Here is a 19,568-nt window from a genome sequence, read left to right as displayed (position 1 = left end):
TCAGAGATTAGGGAACCACAGGGACTGAGCTCCCCGGGAGAATGACGCGCAGTTCCAAGAGCTGCCTGGCCCAGAAGCTGCGCTCTGTCCCTCCTTTTGGTGCAAACGCCCCCGAGGTTCATTCCTTGCCCCCAGCCCTGATGCCTGCACGTCCCAGTCACCAACTCCGGCTGCCCCATTAGCTAGAGGGCCCCAGGGAACTCGGCCTTCTTGCTTCCTCCATGACCACCGTGGGCCACAGCCCCTCTACCTCAGGGAGGGTGGATCCTGCTCAGGGCAGGGCAGGCTGGAGTCCCTCTCCTCTCTCCTCTGAGCCCAGAGTGACACACACCCACATTCAGCCTGGTCCACAGCAGGACTGATTCTAGCACATTCCCAGATGGTCCTCTAAGCTGGGAATGTTTGACTTCCTGTTTTGTTTTCCGTCAGCAATTCCAGACCAGAACTTTTCTTTCCCATTAAAAAAAAAAAAAAAAAAAAAATGAGGTCCTCAGATTACAGACACTTTGAAGGAGGGAAATTCGGAATGCTGTATTTGGGTTCAAATTGCAATGAGAGATCTGGATAGGTGGCCGGATGGTAGAGCGCTTGCCTAGCCTGTGTGTGGCCCTGGCTTCCTCCCCCAGTGCAGCAAAAATAAAGGAAGAAAGAAGAAGTGTAGTCAGCAGGGCCTGGAGGTGCAGGCTGGGAGGCCTGGCTGCTCAGGAAATTCAGCAAAGAGAACCACAAGTCCAAGATCAGCCTGGGCAACATGAGACTGTCCAAAATCAAAAAGAAAAAGGGCTGGGGATGTGGCTCAGCGGTAAAGCGCCCCTGGGCTCCATCCCTATTACCAAAAAAAAAAGGTTCAAGCTGGAGGTGGCATCAGCCTTGAGTCCCTAGGTCATCTCAGTACCACGCCCACAAATAAATAGGTGGTTTGAAGTCTTTGCACCGCAGGGAGTGCGGGCCGTGCAGAGCGCACCCAGAGGAGAGTCCCCGACAGACACGGCTGGTTGGCCGGGGGACCCGCTGAGCCTCACTTTCCTGATCTTTAAGTGCGACACGGAGCGAGAGTCTCTGTAAACGTCCCTCCCCGGCTGACACTGCTGCGTCTGGATGACAATATTCAGAAGGATAATGAAAGAAAGTGCGTTTCTCAGGAAGCAGATGGAAGAATCGCGCTCAGTGTTTAGTTCCAGGAAAGCCCCGCAGTCTGGGGGAACTCCCCGCCCCCGGGCCCCTCCACTGGCCAATGAAAACTGTCTCCAAACGCCGCGCGGGAGGCGACGGCAACCCAAACAAGAAACCGCCGCGGTCCCTACCAGCTGGCGGGGGTTTCTTCCTTCTCGCTGCGCCTGGAAACTCATATTTTATTCATGGGACCGAGGCCCTGGGAGGCCCGGGGATAAACAGGATGTAAATATTTGCGGGGGCGGGAGAGGTGATATTTGAGCAGGGTTGTCCAACGTGGCCCGCCCGGGGACAATGCTTGCTTGGGGACCCGCCCACCTCCATCGCCCCGCAGGTTGAGGGTGGGGACCTGTGCAGGCTGCACCCTGGTCGGAGGGCCGGTTGGGGATTCCAGTGCCCTCGAAGGGGCAGGGGTGCTGTCGAAGCTTCTGACACTGGTCCCCTGGGCCACAGGGCCTCCACCCCGTCCCTGGCTCTGGACTTGGGATTGGCTTTCTGGCCCTTGGAAAAGTGCCCCGCTCTTCAGCAGCCCCCACCTGCCTGGTGCACCGGCACCCTTTGTCTCAGGGCTCCAGAGCCGGGGTCCCCAGTTAGGTAGGAGGGTGCCACCTTACCCTGCAGGCTCTAAGACTGCTCCAGCCCTGTGCCGGACTTCCCTCCATCCTGGCACCCTTGGCTGCTCAGCCCTCAGAGCCTGGCCTAGGTGTCACTTCCTCCAAGAAGCTGTCCCCTCCAAATCTGGGTTCAGAGTCCCACCCACCCCACACCCCCAGAGTCTGAGATCCCAGTGTTTTTGCATCGGCTACAACGCACGGACACCCCCACAGGACCCAGACTTCTCTGTCCTGTTCTCTAGATAAACCTTGTTGACTAAGTGAATGGGTGGCTGGCTGGGCGTCAGTGGCCACCTCTGATTTGCCTCCAGATGGACATGTTGTCCGGGTCCAGGAGCCCCACCCTCAGCCTCTGTGCTCCGTCCCAGGCCAGAGAGAGAGTTCCTGGAGCGTGTGAGTCACCGTCTGCTGAGGATCTGAGAGAGTAGCTAGGATTTCCAGAGTCACACCCTGCACCCAACAGCCTCAGGTATGAGGAAAGCATTCCTACCTGTGAGACGAGTCTTGGAATTGACTCCCTGAGGGCTTCTCAAACGTGGGGAGCCTGTTTGTGCACACGTGAGGACAGGCCGGAGGAGGCTTTGGGAAAGCTGGATAGGGCGGGATGAATCCCACTGCTCTGGTTGATTGTAACACACCCGTAAAAATAAGTAAATAAATTTAAACTGGACTCAAATGCTCACAATGTTTTTTCCAATAATCTCACTAAGGGATTTCTGGGATCAGGGAAAACACTGGGATTGGAGCAATAGCTGACCAGATTAGACCCAGGTGCACCAGCCCATTTGGGGTGGATGTGGTGGTCAAATGGCGGTGTGACCTCACACTGAGAAATCACAAGATCTCTGTTGAAAAGGAATGTCACTCAACTTAAGCGAGGTGGCATCTTTCAAAAGCGTAGTCACTGAGCCAGGCGTGGTGGCCCATGCCTATCATGCTAGTGGGAGGCTGAGGCAGGAGGATCACAAGTTTAAGGCCAGTTTCAGCAATTTAGTGAGGCCCTAAGCAACTTAATGAAACCCTATCTCAAATAAAAAGGGCTGGGGATGTGGTTCAGTGGTTGAGCAACCCCTGGGTGTAATCCCTAGTACCAAAAAAAGAAAAAAAAAAATTTATATATATATATGCGTAGAAAGAGAGAAGAGAGGAGAGTCACTCACTGCCCCCAATTGATCCTGTGTGGACATGTAGATTTTTTTCAATAGAGAATGTTCTTGCTATGAGCTCTCCTCTCCTGTGTTCATATATGGATACATGACCAGTGTGATTCCACATTATGTGCAACCACAAGAATGGAAGTGATACTCCGTGTATGTATAATATGTCAAAATACATTCTACTGTCATGTAAAACTAAAAAGAACAAATAAAATTTTTTAAAAAGAAAAAATATAATAAAATTTTAAAAAGTGAAAAACGGGGGTGGGGGCTCGCTCCTCTAGCAGCTGAGCTAGTCCATGCCCCAGAGACCCCAGTAGGAAGCAAAGCTGACTGAAGAGCTGGCTCAGGGCATGCTTGGCACTCAGGGTCCTGCTGGGAGTCCCCGGGTCCCTCCCTGCCCATGGCCTGCAGTCCTTGCAGAGGTTCTTAGCCCTGAAACACAGTGGATCTCCCGGGCCGGGGCCCCCAGACCTGTGACATGGAACCTGTGTACCTGTGGTTCCAGCTACTGGAGAGGCTGAGGTGGGAGGATCCCTTGAGCCCAGGACTTCAAGGCCAGCCTGAGCAACTAGTCTCAAAACAAACAAACAATCAAACAAACAAACCACCCAGAGGTCTGGCTCAGTGTTAGAACTCATACCTAGCAAGTGCGAGGCCCGGGTTTAAGCCCAGCACCCATGCCCGATGCCAGTCCAATAAGGAGGACACGGTTTTGAGAAAAAAGAGAAAGATGACTTTTGGCTTTGCTAGCAAAGGAGAAGCACAGGAACTCCTGTCCCAGAGGCTGAGCTCCCGCCCCTCAGCAGGAACAGGAACTTTAAAGAGGTGACTCAAAGGCTGCATCCGAGGTGTCCTCTGTCTGGAGTGTAATTCACTTGTTAATTTGGGAGAGTCATTTCTGAATCTTCTGGAGCCATCCCCAAAGTCTGGATGATGTCCTTCCCGTGCTGGGTGTAAGCTCAGGACAGATCACTCTACCCGGGATTGGGGAGGAGGGTGATCCTGTTTCCCGAGGTGAGGGAGGAGCAGGGGGAGAGGAAGAGGACGAAACAGGTTCATTTTAAAAATAAGTCGCAGTGGCAGAGCAGCGAGGGCCATGTCCGAAGCATCAGCTGGATGCTGTTACATTTCCCAGGGTCAATTTCCAGCTTCCATTTCTATGGAAAATGGGCGACGGCATCTCCAAGCTGCTTGCTGCTGAAAGGGGGCGAATTTGGGGGAATGACCCACAGTCCTTGTTCTCCCGCAGGTGGGGCGTGGACAGTTACGGGCATTCAGCATCCGAGCAGTCAGAGGCCCACAGTGTCAGATGGCAGGTGGGTGGACATGGCATCCGCAGGGCAGGAGTCACACTAAGACAACGATAAAGACAGCGATGTGTGACTTTTTTGTAAATAGCACAAAAATTAGTGTTTCAGCCAGTCTCTGAAAACCATGAGGACAGTAACTCACAATCCTATTGTGAAAAAAGGATCAAGCACAACAACGTAGGACGTCGGGAAGATTTGTAGGTCTGTGAAATCAGCCTCAATTAGGACAAATTGGCGACTCTTGTGATCATTATCATTGGGCAGGCCCACACAAGAGCCCATCCTCACAGCCTCCAGCTCACTTAATTTTAGCAAGGCCGATGCAGGTGTACTGTTTTTCCTTCTAAGTGTCCATGTAGGACTGTGCTCTCCTGCCAGGTGTTTAAGACCAGGTTGGTCAACCTGAGCTTGTTCTATACTCTTAGGAGTCAGCCGAGGCTCCTCACAGATGGCTCCTTCAGTTTCCCTCTGCCAGTGACGTCACTTGCCAGGATGGGTCGGGATGACCATATGTGGCTTCGCTTGGAAGCATCAGGGACATTTCCGTCTCGAATGACCCTCCTCTTTGCAGGATGGGCACTGGTTGGCTTCCTGGCCTTTAGGATCGTCCTCCTTTTTTTTTTTGGTAGTGGTGGTGCTGGGGATTGAACCCAGGGCCTTGTGCATGCGAGGCAAGCGCTCTGCCAACTGAGCTGTATTCCCGGCCCATTTCTAGGGTCCCCGTTATCTCCCTGGTTGGCAGCTTGGGTGACTCACCAGAGTTGCAGGGCCCAGAGAGGGGTCCCATTGTTCTCTACATCCTAGCTGAACTTAGAGGGCAAAGGCCAAAAGGTTGGCTATTTTTCTCTTGGCCCTTTTACTTCCTTGATTTTAGTCTCCAAATTTTTGGTTTTAAACACCCAGCAAGCCAATTTTCACTAGCCTTTAAGAGGAGTAACAGGGGATAGGGATTTAGCTCAGTTGGTAGAGTACTTACCTGTCAAACACGAGGCCCTGAGTTCATATCTCCCAGAGGGGAAAAAATAAAAGAGGGGGTACCAGGTTATAACTTCAATATCTATAATTTTACAGTTACCCCTTTCACTTAATTGGGGCAGTATTAGTACTGGAAGTCAGCAGTATATACTATCTGTCCTGCACGTTGAGTTTTGTTGTTTTTGAAACAGTACCTTTGCACAACAATAACAGGCAACAGTTATAAAGTTTACAAGGAAAATACAAAATGAAATTACAGAGCAAAAACATATTGTTTGTAAAATAGCTATGAACCAAAAAAAGTGACTTTTATAATCTTGAACCTTTACTTAGTTATACATTATATCCCTTGTTTGAGATCACAGTAATCTTTACAACAAAAAAATCAATCTTTTGAACACAACTTTAAATGAGCTGATATCTCGCCTATTTTAGAGCCATTCTAACATGGAGTAAGGTGAGAGGCGGGGTCTTATCTCAGGGAAGTCGGGGCTTTTCACAAATAATACAATATTACATTTGAAGCAGGGACTTGTAATCTTAGCTGCTTGGGAGGCTGAGATAGGAGGATCTCAAGTTCTAAGCCAGCCTCAGCAACCTGGCAAGGCCCTAAGCAACTCAGTGAGACCCTGTCTCTAAATAAAATACAAAAATGGGCTGGGGATGTGGCTCAGTGGTCGAGTGCCCTGGTTCAATCCCTGATTTAAAAAAAAAAAAAAAAAATTACATCTGAAACACGAATCAAAGGAAGGTCAAGAGAGCTTTTAACTTTCTTTTTGAGGAAAGTGGCAGAATGCCTCCATGGCTTTCAGTATCGCCTTTAAACAGATCAGGCTCTCCTTATTATCTTCCAAAAAAGCACTTAAATTCCAATCCCAGTGGGAAGAGTAACACAAGATCGTATTTGTAACTTGTTGACAACAGGTTATTTTATCCAGCTATAAAACATCACATGACACAAATAAATACCAACCAAATTTGTTATTTCCATACAAACCCCAGGCTTTTGCTACACTTAATTTTAGTTTGGAGAACACCCACTTGGCAAAGTGTTCTCCTAAGCTTTACATTTAACTGAGTTTGACTTTGAAAGTACAATTTAGAATCCAGAGTAACAAATATCCAAGGAGAGCCTTAAATCTCTCATGCCTTTAGGAACACAGTGTTGATGATCAGAAACTGACTTGGGGGAAGCAGACATGAGACAGGTCTTCAAGTGACAGTGTGGCCCTTCTATGTCAGATACAATGTATAAAAGAGAGTGCTTACTGGTTATCTTGCCAGGAAACTTAGATAAACTTTCATTTTATAAACTTTTACATAACACTTAGCCAAGGCTTAGACAGACAGAGTTCTCAGACCTAGTGGCATATATTTTGGGTGTCAACTCTATTGTTATAACCTAAATAAGAGTTGTTTGTTAAACCAGTTACAAAGTAATCATTTAAGACTTTAAAACAGGTACAAACTCTCATCCTTTAAGATTTATTTTCCCTAAGTAATAAAACCTAACAGATTTAAGAAAATTATCTTGATAAGAGATCAATGTTTCAGACTTTGTTTCATATCAGTACATTAAAATTTAAATAACTTTAACGAACTGTGCTAATTACAGCCAATTTAACCACAAACACATGCTTTTTGAGATTTACCTTCCACAAAGCTTCCGTGACTTACTTAAACATTCACAACTTCTTTACATCCTTAGTTTTGTACTCTTTTATCTTGGATTTCAGCACAAGAATATTACTTTACCAGATGAAATACTTTGTCATTCAGAAACATTTCTTTGGCCTTCTAATTTTCTATACTAAAATACATTTCCATACATGTAACTTAATTTTTTTCTGCTTTCGAACCCTTTCTTAAATTCGTATTCTGAAACAGCCCTTATGAACGTTATCTGTGCATTTAATTCACACAATAAATCTCATCCCAGGTGAGGGTTGGACTCTCCAGCGTGTACAAAGCCTGTGCCTTAATCTTTTCCTCCCAGATTGCCTCCAGGGGTTGGAGTGCAGGCATTTTGAGCCTGACCTGTCTCCTTTATCGTCATCATGAGGCCATGACCTTTAAGTGAGTCCCCCACTGTCGCTGTCCCAGAGGCTCCTTAGGGCTTTTTTTTTTTTTGGGTGCTGGGGATCGAACCCAGGGCCTTGTGCTTGCGAGGCGAGCGCTCCACCGACTGAGCCACCTCCCCAGCTCGTGGAGCCTTTTTCTTTTTCTCCTCGGTCTATTGCTGGCAATGGAGGGGGCCCTTTCCATCCTTTTCTTCAAGCTTCCTTGAGGCCCCTTGGCAGAGCTGCCTACAGGACAGGCTGGCCTTAGTTTCTCTCTTTTCCTTTTCTGGGCGCAGCTATTTATTCTGCCAGCCTCCCCAGGCATTGAATTGGATGGGCTTCCACCATAGGAAGAATTGCTTTGCCCCCGTGATGGATATCCCCTGGCCCAATGGGGTCTCCTGTCAGATCCTTAAAGGGGAGACTATTCCTGTCCCCAAGTCATAACCTGACAATGCCGGAACCTTCTGCCACATCCTTTGTGGCCAGCAGCCTCTACCCCACCAGGGGCAGAAGGGCTGGAAGGCAGGAGAGGCCAGGTTCTCTTTGGCCATTTTTGCTCAGCCAGGCAGCTTTGCTGGGATTTCCACCCCCCCAGCCCCCAGTTTAGTGCTGTTGTCCTTGACCCAGAGTGAGATGATCTGTGGTTGCCTGGGGCCAGGCTGAGACACAGTGCTGGAGAGCCAGCACTGGGTTTAAAAGATCAAAATCCTTTAACCCTTTCTTCTGCTGTCCTGCTGTCCTTGCACACCAGAGGCAGTGCCTTTTGGCACCTTCAACTTAGTGCCTGGCTGTTCAGACCCCTTATCCTGCAACTGCACAAAGGCCTGTGTATGCAGAAGCTTTCATACGCTTCACCCCGACAGACCAACTTCAAAGTCAAGATTGTATAATAATCCCCCCAAAACACACAAAAGCCAGACTCTATCACAGTCAACGTCTTTCTCTTAGGCTTATCCCTATAGGCGGCCCACACAGCCAAGATCTCTGCTCAAGAGACCACTAGTAAGGTCAGCGCAGCATGGCCCATGTCTTAAAGGGCCAGTAACCGGCAAAAAAACAGACAAGAGAGGATCACCAAAGCCAGGGCTGACAGACGGGAACCTTTAAAGTTGACAGATCTGCACGTACACATTTCTTCCACTTCCTTTACCTTGAACAGACCAACTCTGACTGCAAGATTGTACAATAATCTAGAGAGTTACTTAAGAGCCAGATCACTACAGTAAAACATTATCTTAGACTCATAGGTGGCCCTTTCTTCAACTCACTTTACCTGTGACAGACCAACTCCAAGTGCAAGATAGTACAAAAAAGAAACACAGAGAGCCACACCAGAGAGGAGCCCCCAAACCATGGCTGACAGATGGGAACCTTTAAATTGACCAGCCAAGATCCTTCCCCAGAGACTACCTGTAGAACCGATGAGGACTGGCCACATCTTAGAAGGGGCAGCAGCAGATACCAGACAGAGGTGAGTCCCAGGCCCACGGCCGGCAAACAGAACCTGGACAGATCAGAAGGGAGTACTTATCCCTAGGTTCTCCAGTCCCACGTAACCATGACTGCTGCACCAGATGTCTCCAGAGAGAGGGACCAGATGTTCCCACAAAGAGGAGACGGGTGTATGGGATCAAGGGTCTCAGGGCGCACATCAGGGGCCTCAGCAATTGGCCAAAGTTGGGGAGATTTCCTAGTTCAGTCTCCTTTTTCCCAAAGTGGACCACGATGGAGCAGGGAGTTCCCCGAAGCCAAAGGAGCTTCCGCAGCTGCTGGGACGGTCCCTCGGTCCCTCCCTTCACTCCCGGAACAGCTCCTCTGGTTCGAAGGCAAACTCACTGGTCTTCTGCTCTCCTGCAGTTGGTGCTCCACAAGTTCACCAGCACCGCGAGTCCTCGGCGTGGAAGTGGGGGACCTTGGAGAGCCAGGCCTGCCTGAGAGGTGGGTGGGGGCTGCTCTCGGGGCCCACCTGGGGTGTCAGATTTGTTGCCAAGAGCTTGGTCCCTGATGCCAGTCCAATAACGAGGACATGGTTTTGAGAAAAAGGAAAAAGAAGGTTTATTGCTTTGCTAGCGAAGGAGGAACTCCTGTCCCAGAGGCTGAGATCCCGTCCCTCAGCAGGAGCAGGTGGCTTTAAAGAGGTGACTCAAAGGCTGCATCCCAGCTGTCCTCTGGAGTGTAATTCACTTGTTAATTTGGAAGACAGTCCTTTCTGAATCTTCTGGAGCCATCCCCAAAGTCTGGATGACGTCCTTCCCGTGCTGGGGGTGAGCTCAGGACAGATCACTCTGCCTGGGATGGGGAGGAGGGTGATCCTGTTTCCCGAGGTGAGGGAGGGGCAGGGGGAGAGGAGGAGGAAGAAACAGGTCCAGTTTAGAGGTGGGGTTATGGCTCAGTGGCAGAGCACTTTCCTGGCACATGTGAGGCCCTGGGTTCCATCCTCAGTACTGTGTATAAATAAATAAAATAAACATCCATTTACAATTAAAAAAAAAGAAAAAGAAAGAAACATGTTCATGTTAAAAATAAGTCGCAGTGGCAGAGCATCAGGCGCCCTGTTCAAAGCATCAGCTGGACGCTGTTACATTTCCCAGGGTCAATTCCCAGCTTCCATTTCTATGGAAAATGGGCGGCGACTTCTCCAAGCTGCTTGCTGCTGAAAGGGGGTGAAGTTGGGGGGGGTGACCCACAGTCCTTGTTCTCCCGCAGGTGGGGCGTGGACAGTTACGGGCATTCAGCATCCGAGCAGTCAGAGGCCCACAGTGGCAGATGGCAGGTGGGTGGACATGGCATCCGCAGGGCAGGGGTCATACATGGAGAAGGATCTGCCAGTTTCTTCGTCACCTCAGCCCCTTCTGAACACTGCAGGGCAGGCTGTGGCTTGTTCCGGGAATGCTGAGGCCAGTGCACCAGGTTACACGGTTTTTTCTGTGACTTTTTGCAGTGCTGGGGACGGACCCCAGGACCTTGCCCACGCAGGCAGGCGCTGCACCACTGGCTACACCCCAGCTCCTGAAGTTCACCTCTAAAGCCTTGCTACAAACTGACAGAGAGCGCCCCGAAGGGGCTTTATTTACACTTTGTGTAGAAAGGAAAAGTGGCCAAACAGATCAGTCACAGAAAAGGAAACACAGAATGTCCACAAACAACTAATTGTGTTTGTCAAGAAAATAAAAATTAGCCAGGCATGGTGGCGCATGTCAGTCATCCCAGTGACTCAGGAGGTTGAGGCATGAGGATCACAAGTTTGAGGTCAGCCTCAGCAACTTACTAAGGCCCTAAGCAAATCAGCGAGATCCTGTCTCTAAATAAAAATCCTGTCTCTAAAAAGGGGCTGGGGATGTGGCTTAGTGGTTAAGCACCCCTGGGTTCCATTTCCTGTACCAAAATATAAATAAATAAAAAGGTTGGGATATGGCTCAGTGGTGAAGCACCCTGGATTCAATCCCCAGTACCAAAAAAAAAAAAAAAAAAAAGAAAGAAAGAAAATGAAAGTGAAAATTGCAATTACATGCACACATGTAATAATATTGTGTATAACATGAATATTACCTCACACACACACACATTCACACACACCAAGTACACATGTTTGCAAAGCAGGTTGGAAACAACCTTATCCATCATTAGTGGGGGAATAAATGGACACAGCTGGACTGAGCTGGATGCAGAAGTAGCCACGGAGAGGCCAGACAAGCATGCTTACTGAGGACAGGAAGCCAAGAATCCAACAGCTTCAGGATCCAGGCTGGGCAGCATAGGGGCAGACAGTGCCCCCAGGCCCACAGGCCTTGGGACATCCACACTGCAGCACAGCATCATGTGGCCTCTGTGCATCTGACACTAAGGCATTCGGAAAAGTTTTTCTTTTCAAAAGCATTATTAAAGAAGGCCAGGAAGGGCGAGCAAAGCAGTTCTCAGTTTCCAGGTTGTTAAAGTTGAATGCAGCAGCTAATATGGAAACCTTTGCATGAGAGGGACCCTCGACCGGAACAGGTCTCCATGCAGAAGGCTCCCGCCCCAGGAGGATGGTGTAAGCAGTATTCCCCTGCGTTCCATCAAGTAGGGCAGGCGCCCTCTGAAATCACCAGCCTTAACCACTTTAAAGTGCCACCTCGGGAGCAAAGTGTCTTTTAAAAGATGCATCTCGGGATGGGCTAAGCCTTTCCCTGTCCTGAGAAATGAAGGGCTGCTGGAGATCACAGGGCTGAGGGGCGCAAACATGGAAAAACCAGCCGGGGCAGGGCGCACGCCTGTGGCTCCAGCAGCTGGGGAGGCTGAGGCAGGATGGAAAATTCAAAGCCAGCCTCAGCAACTTAGCAAAGGGCCTAAGTAACTCAGTGAGACCCTGTCTCCAGCTAAAATATTAAAAAGGGCCAGGGACGTGGCTCAGTGGTGAGGGCCCTGGGTTCAACCCCTGGCACACACAGAAGAACAGACAAACGAAGCTCTCCCCTCCCTGTGGCGCATCCTCCACCCCACGTGTGGTGTGGACCCCTGGGCGCCTGCCAGGACACCCAGCCCAGGAACTTCCCAGCTAACTCATTTCCACATCTCCCACTGGAGGGTCCAGAGCCGAACGCACTTGGCCCGTCCTTTGTAGACTATGCAGGAGACACATGTGTGGTCGTGTCCCCATCAAATGGACTGCCCTGTTGGATACCCAAGGCCACCTTGTGACCTAGTGATTCATAATGACAGGAAAAAGTCACACGCTCAGACTCGGGGCAGACTGAGGGACAGGTGAGGCCTCCGTAGCCTCCTCTGTGGACTACAGCCCAGCAGGGTCCCCAGAAGCTCCTGGCGAAGCCCAGATGCCTCAGAATCAGCTGTGAGTGCAGCTGGCTGGACACACAGCACAGGTTGGGTCCCACGACCCAGGGAGCGGCACTTGCTGCCACAGGGTGCGCCAAAGTTCCACAGCTCTGATGGATCAAGAGCTGCCCACAGGGCTGCCCCCTACCTGGCCTGCTGTCAGCTATGGTCAAGCCTCTGGGGACTGAAGGCTGCCACCAGTTGTGGGTTCATTAGAGGGACACAGGGACAGCTGGCAGAGAGGCAGGTGTCCAAGGTACAAGCAGGCTTGGGGAGGGGCCCGGGGATGAGGTCCCCACTGTGTGTGCCACACAGCCTCCCCGGCTTGGTGGCCCCAGCTTGAACAGCACTTTGACCTCCTGAGCACAGCTGCTCGGGTGCAGGCAAGCCTTAGGATACAGTGCGGCAACCCCAGGAGAATGCGGGCTGGTTGTACTTGGCCGACTTTTTTTGCGGGGCTGGGGTGGTTCTGGGGACTGAACTCAGGGGCACTCAACCACTGAGCCACATCCCAGCCCTACTCTGTATTTTTTATTTAGAGACAGGGTCTCACTGAGTTGCTAAGCACCTCGCTGTTGCTGAAGCTGGCTTTGAAATCCTGATCCTTCTGCCTCAGTCTGCGTGCGCCACCATGCCTGGCCCTTGGTTGACTTTTGTGCATTGAAAATTTTTTTTTTGTGTGTGTGTGTGGTGGTGCTGGGGATTGAACCCAGGACCTTGTACACATGAGGAGCCCTGCGCATTGAGATTTTTTTGGAAAGTTACTTAAAAATGTTTCTTGGCTGGACACGGTGGTCAGTGACTGAACCCAGCTACTCAGGAGGCTGAGGCAGGGGATCACAAGCTGCCAGCCCGGGGAATGTAGCAAGACCCTGTTTCAAAATGAAAAACCCAAAGGGCCGGGGATGTGGCTCAGGGGTGGAGCTCCCTGGGATCGTCCTCAGCACTGCAAAAGAGGGTCTTGACCTCACGAAAATTTTAAATGCAAAACAACTTGTTCTTCCTTGTCTTTAAGTATGTAAGTATCTAAGTATGTAAAAATCTTCTTGAGACAATCTTGCTAACCTGTCCAGCCTGGCCTAGAGCTCTCGACCCACCTATTTCACTCTCCAGAGTAGCTGGGATTACAGGTGTGTGCCACCAAGTAGGGGATTTTTTTTTTCTTATTTTATTTAAAAAAAAATTTTTTTAGTGGTGCTGGGGATTGAACCCAGGGCCTTATGCATGCAAGGCACGCATTCTACCAACTGAGCTATCTCCCCAGGCCCATCTTTCTTATTTTCTAATAAACCAATTTTGATAATAACTTTTTAAAACATTGTGTGTGTGTGTGTGTGTGTGTGTGTGCATGCGCGCATGTGTGTGTTGCTGTGGGTCAAACCCAGAGTCTTGTGAATGCAAGGCAAGAGCTCTGCACCTGAGCTACAACCCCAGACCTGACAATAACTTTGAGTCTTTTGGGGACAGTGTGTATATTTTTTGCAGTGCTTGGGATCAAATCCAGAGCCTCCCTCAAGTGCTCTACCACAGTTATATCCCCAACCCCAGTATTCTTAAACATCATAAATTACTTTATAAATTTAAGATATTTGTTTCCTATCTAAGTATCTCAGTTATGGCTCAGGCATCTCCAATATAGCTTGTAAATTCCAAGTGCTCAAACATATCTTATAAATTGAATAATAAATCAATCTTGTAATAAGTTGAATCTCAAGTTATTTTAAATGTCCCAGTACTATTTATAAATTTAGAAAGATTTCATCCCATAATCACAAGATTCACTTGAGTGATTCAATTTTACAATTTAAATTAAAATCATAAATTTCCCGTTGGACAAGAATATGCCAAGTCATTACAGCCATTTCAAACCCTCAGCATGTTGAATACATCAGGATTACATATGAGTGCACCATAAAAGTACGAACGCAGAGCCAGAACGCAGAGTGGCACGTCTGCCATCCCAGCAGCTTGGGAGGCTGAGGCAGGAGGATCGCAAGTGTGAGGGTGACTTAGGGAGACCCTACCTCGTAATAAGAGCACCCTGGGTTCAATCCCAGCATCTCACACACACACAGAAGCAGCAAATCCAGGGCAGGGTGGGTGCGGCTCAGCAGCGGAGCAGTTGCCCTAACTGTGGATCCCAGGTTCCGTCCCCAGCACGTTAAAGAATACAGGACGGACGTGAGAGTCTGACTTCCTTCATCACGGGCGTGCTCCTGAAGTCCCCTGATCATTCATCTGTCCAGCAGATCTCTGTCGACGTCTGCTGAGTGCCAAGCACTGCCCAAGGCCCTTGGCAAGGACAGCGACCAAGATGAAGAAAACCCTTGCTGTCCCGGAACTTCTGTTAATGGGGGACATGCTGCACACATAAATCTATTTACCTGCTACAGGTGCATCTTACAGAGAAAAGAAAGGGTCGACAGGAAGGTGACTGCTGGCAGGGGAGCAGGGAAGCCTCAATGAGCAGATGCTTCTGAGCCAAGCCCTGAGTGGGACCAGGGCACGAGCCACATGGCCATCACAGGGAAGAACATTCTAGGCTAAGGGGACAGTACATGCAAAGGCCCTGAGGTAGTTCAGAGCAAGCAGGCCCATGGGGCTGGAATGGAGAGCATGAGGGTCAGGGAGATGCTGTGTGGAGGCAAGACCTACAGGGCCTCACAGGGCCTGGGATTTTGCTCTACCTTGACCCTGAATTTTTCTTTTAGGATTTATCGAGATTCCTTCTCCAGAAAATCATCCTAATGACCCTTATTAAGTTGAAGGTGTTGCAGGGTATGGTGGCGCATGCCTATAATGCCAGTGGCTTGGAAGGCGGAGGCAGGAGGATCTGGAGTTCAGAGCCAAACTCAACAACTTAGCAAGACCCTGTCTCTAAATAAAATATACAAAAGAGCTGGGGATGTGGCTCAGTGGTTAAGTGCCCCTGGTTCAATCCCTGGTACAAAAACAAACAAACAAAAACTTGAAGGTGCCTGTCCCTGGGATCCAGCAGTTGCATTTCCAGGCATCTGCCCAATAAAAACAATCTCAGAAATGCAGTGGACACCAGCACAGGGAACAGGTTCATTCGTGCGTTCAGCAAGTGAGCAGGAGAGACAATTCACAGAACTCACCTTCTGGACGAGGAAACCCCTACACACGCGTCTCAGAGACAGTGGTAAGTGGCATGATTGGATCTGCACATCACAGTAATGGATCACCTGCCTCAAAGTACAGAGCACACAAACACACAGCCCCGCCCTGCGCACTGGCCCACACTGCAGTCCCAGCTGCTCCAGAGGCCAAGGCACGATCACGGAACCCCGGAATTCTACGCCAGCCTAGGCGGCAGAGCCAGACCCCATCTCGGTCGATCGATCCATCAATCAATATCACACAGCAAACACCGCCGCCTATACACATTTCCTCCCTTGCTTCCCTCCGGGCTACTTGCTATGGGGAGGAGAGTGATCTAAAACGCAAACTGGGTCAGTCCCTCTGGTCTGACTCCCTCCAGGGTGTCTGGCTGCCCTTAACAGGCCCTGGTGGCCTTGCTAGATCTGGCCCCCCACAGTCCATCTCTCTCCATCCCTGTGGCTCCAGGCTCCCTCTTGCTGACTGGTCACTTCATTCATTGATCTGTCAGTGCCTTCCAGAGACATGCAGCCCCTGACTCTGGACCAGCCTCGATAGGGACCCAGGGCGCAGTGGCGAACAGGACAGAGAAAGTTCCTGTTCTCCCAGAACGGCCAAGCCAGGGAGAAGGCAAGGACAAAGGAGGCAAGAGGCCCAGGCAGAGATGGACGGGCAGGTACAGTAAAGGAGCAGCCGGTGGCAGGCCAGGACGCCAGCGGGCCTTCCAGGCAAGCCAAGGGCATGGAATCCCAGATGCAAGTCAGCACCACAAAACCCCTCCCAGGGGCTGGTGACTATTGCGGACACCCTAACAACCAGCCAATCCCTCTTCTAGCTCACACCATAGTTATGAGTAAACAAAAATCTGACTGCTGCTTGGACGGGTTGTGCCCTCCCTACAAGGGCGGCCACTTGGCCAGTATTTGTCAAAGGCAGAAAGCAAGATCCAGGCTAAGCAATTTCTAACAGGCTTCCAAGCGCCAGAATCCTAATCAGAGCACTATCCGGGGACAATTTACCCAGATGAGAAATACTTATGCTGCAGTTATACTTGGGAAATACGGTTTTTCACTTCACGATGCTAATATTGAAAATGCTGAGAATGTTAGAAACAGTAACAGGTGTGGAACGCTGTATGGGGAAACAGCCAGGTCACAGCATGGCTTTTTTGGGGGGTTGGGGTAATAGGGATTGAACCCACCAAGCCACATCCCTAGCCCTTTTTACATTTTATTTAGAGACAGTCTTTGCTAAATTACTTAGGGTCTTGCTAAGTTGCAGAAGCTGGCTTTGAACTCACGATTCTCCTGCCTCAGTCTCGCTAGTGGCTGGGATGACAGGCATGCATCACCGCACCCAACTGGTATCACCATTTGAAAAGAAAAAGTAGCTTGACATCATGAAGAATTCATTTGAAAACAAGATACCACATTTTAAAATTCTAGTGTAATGGAGCTGGCAGCTGACCTGTGAGGTGCTCTGGGCCAGCGGAGACTGCAGTGGGTGGAAAGCAGGGGGCTCCTGTGCCCTGGGACTGGGCCACCACCAGATTTTTAGCCCCAAATTCTGCAACATCACCCAGGAAGGGGGCTTCACTATAATAGTGAAAGTCAAGGTGTCATTTTAACCAAGATTTGCTGCCTGTCCTGTTTCTACATTTTATTGGGTCAGGTGCCGTGGTGCACGCCTGTAATCCCAGTGGCTTGGGAGGCTGAGGCAGGAGAATTGAGAGTTCAAAGACGCCTCAGTAACTTAGCGAGGCCCTAAGCAACTCAGTGAGACCGTCTCTAAATAAAATATAAAAAAGAGCTGGGGATGTGGCTCAGTGGTTGAGTGCCCCTGGGTTCAATCCCCGGTACCAATATATATGTATATATCATGGAAGTTCTGGTTTAGGCTAAGGAGTCTGTTTTCCATCCTGCCTCCTTCGCCTGCCTCCTTCATCTGCTTTGTCCTCTGGAGAGGACAGCCTGGGAGCTCAGCCTCGGTGAGTTCAAGTTCCTGGGATTGTGTGGGTTTCAGAGGAGGAATTCCCCTTGCCCTTTCACAAGAGCTGGTGGTCTCCCAACACTCCTGGGCCCCCATTATTGCTGCTGTTTGGCCCTAGGGGACTGGCTGAAGTTTTAAGCTCCCAGCTCTGTCTGGGCCCACATCCAGGAAGTCACAGAAGGCCCAGTCTAGGGAACAGAGGAATGTCCTGAGAGTGCAGTTCTGCCCCAAAGGTCACCTCCTCCCCTGGTTCTCCTGGCATTCCAAGCACATCAGGGACAGCAGAGTCCCCGCAGCACTAGTGGGCCTCTTGTTGAGCAAGGGCTTTGGAGAAGAGCCATGAAAGGAGAAGGAAGTATACACCTTCCTTCCTTCCTTCCTTCCTTTCTTTCTTTCTTTCTTTCTTTCTTTCTTTCTTTCTTTCTTTCTTTCTTTCTTTCTTTCTTTCTTTCTTTCTTTCTTTCTTTCTTCCTTTCTCTTTCTCTCTCCCTCTCTCTCTCTCTCTCCCTCTCTCTCTCTCTCTCCCTCTCTCTCTCTCTCTCTCTCTCTCTCTCTCTCTCTCTCCCTCCACCCCCTTTCTTTCTTTCTTTCTTGGTCCTGGGAATTGATCCCAGGGGTACTTAACCACTGAGCAACATCCCCAGCCCTTTTTTAAAAAATTTAGAGACAGGGCCTTGCTAGGTTGCCGAGGCTGTGGCTCTGAATTTCGCTCTCCTACCTCAGCTTCCCTAAACACTGTTTTCTGCAGACTGAAAAGATGTTATGTGGTGGGAAGAGAGCGTGTGACAGTTGACTTACAAGGAAAATATGAGCATTACCACATGGAACCATCCCAAGGACAAGCCACAAAGAGGAATTTTTAAAGAAATGTTTACATTTAAGAAAAATTTGAATTGTCTCCCCCAGACATGTGAATAGGGACTTTAAACACATCCAAGACAGCTCCATCAGTTGAAAGGGGGACAGGAGAGAGAAGCTTCGGCGCCTTTTTTCTCAAATCATGAAAAAGAAGAAACGAGCTGAGTAAGTTCTGAACTGGAGGCCTGAATAATCACTGCCATGAAAAATGCTTCAGGATTTGAGTCCTTTGAGGTGTCTGCCCAATGGGCGAAAACTTGAACAGAATGAAGAAGTACATTGTTCCCAGCTCGCCTGCTGGACACACTGGGAAACTGCCCGTTGCTTGCCATGCCAGGCTGTGCCTACTATGAGAGGAGCAGAGCAGGGGTCAGAAGCTTGGTCTCCCAGGAGCCACAGAGGCTGTGAAGCACAGATTTAGACATGAAAACTTATGACAGCAGCAATATTGTTTTCCCCAATACACTTCTAGAATGGACAGACATTGCTTCACAGGGGTCACGGGAGAAAACTAAAAGGAAAGAGTAAAAATAGAAAAAGATCTGCACTATAGATTCTGGAACCCATGATTATTTGTGTGACTAATCAACTGTCTGGGAGACAAGGTCACCACCTGAAGTACATGAGAATTCTCACTGATGATGAGGCTGTGATCTGTCCTCTCTGGTCCAAGCAACCTAGTTCTTCCCAGATTTAGTTTATGGAAAGATGGTTCTCATTGATCACTAAAAGCACTGAACATTTTGAGCTCTCCAGGCTTGTGTTAAGCACTGCGGATGAACAGATCTGGACCCTTGCCTTCAATTCAGATGCTAACACCATTCATTCGTTCATTCATTTTTGCAGGTTTGAACCCAGGGTCTCAGGTATGCTGAGCAAGTGTTCTCCCACTAAGCTACTCCCAGGACAACTAGCACCAGTTTTTATCAGGAAATTACAATGCAGCCAGGCATGGTGACACATGCCTGCGAGCCAGGTGACTCAGGAGGCTGTGGCAGGAGGATCACAAGTTTGAGGTTTGCCTCAGCAGTTTATCAAAAGCCTCAGAAACTTGCAGAGACCCTGTCTCGAAATAAAAAGACTGGGGATATAGCTGAGCAGTAGACCCTCTCTGCAAAAAAACAAGAAAAAGAATCACAGTGCTTTATGCTTAGTGCAAGAAAACAGAATGTGACACCAAGAGCTCTGGCAACGTGGTGCGGAATGAATTCTGACTCCACCACTTACAACCTAAATGACGTTGGGCAATTTAGTCATTGCTAAGCCCGAGGCTTCGTCTGCCTGCCGAGCATAACGAGCACCCGCCTGGACTCTACTGCATAGTAAGGGCGCAGTGACGGTCATTACTCATCATTGTTACTGTGACCTTTGGGCTATGGGTAGAAAAACAACCCCCCAGAATTGCCAATTCGAAGCGTGTTTTTCTGGAATCACCACCGAGCCACTTCGGGCCGGGGGCAGCGTCCCCCTTGCACGATGGTGGGGGGGGGGGCG

The 19,568-nt window shown here is 49.6% G+C and overlaps 1 long non-coding RNA gene across 1 annotated transcript in view; it reads left to right on the top strand.

Moving 5' to 3' along the window:
* Window positions 1–19,568, top strand: part of LOC306649639 — a 192,544-nt gene that overhangs the window by 125,837 nt on the left and 47,139 nt on the right. The window lies entirely within an intron of this gene.

The sequence above is a fragment of the Sciurus vulgaris genome (genome assembly GCF_902686455.1).
Source record: "Sciurus vulgaris genome assembly, chromosome: 18".
NCBI lineage: Eukaryota > Metazoa > Chordata > Mammalia > Rodentia > Sciuridae > Sciurus > Sciurus vulgaris.
The sequence above is the reverse complement of the archived record's forward strand: the minus strand, read 5'-3'. Positions and strand labels throughout refer to the sequence as shown.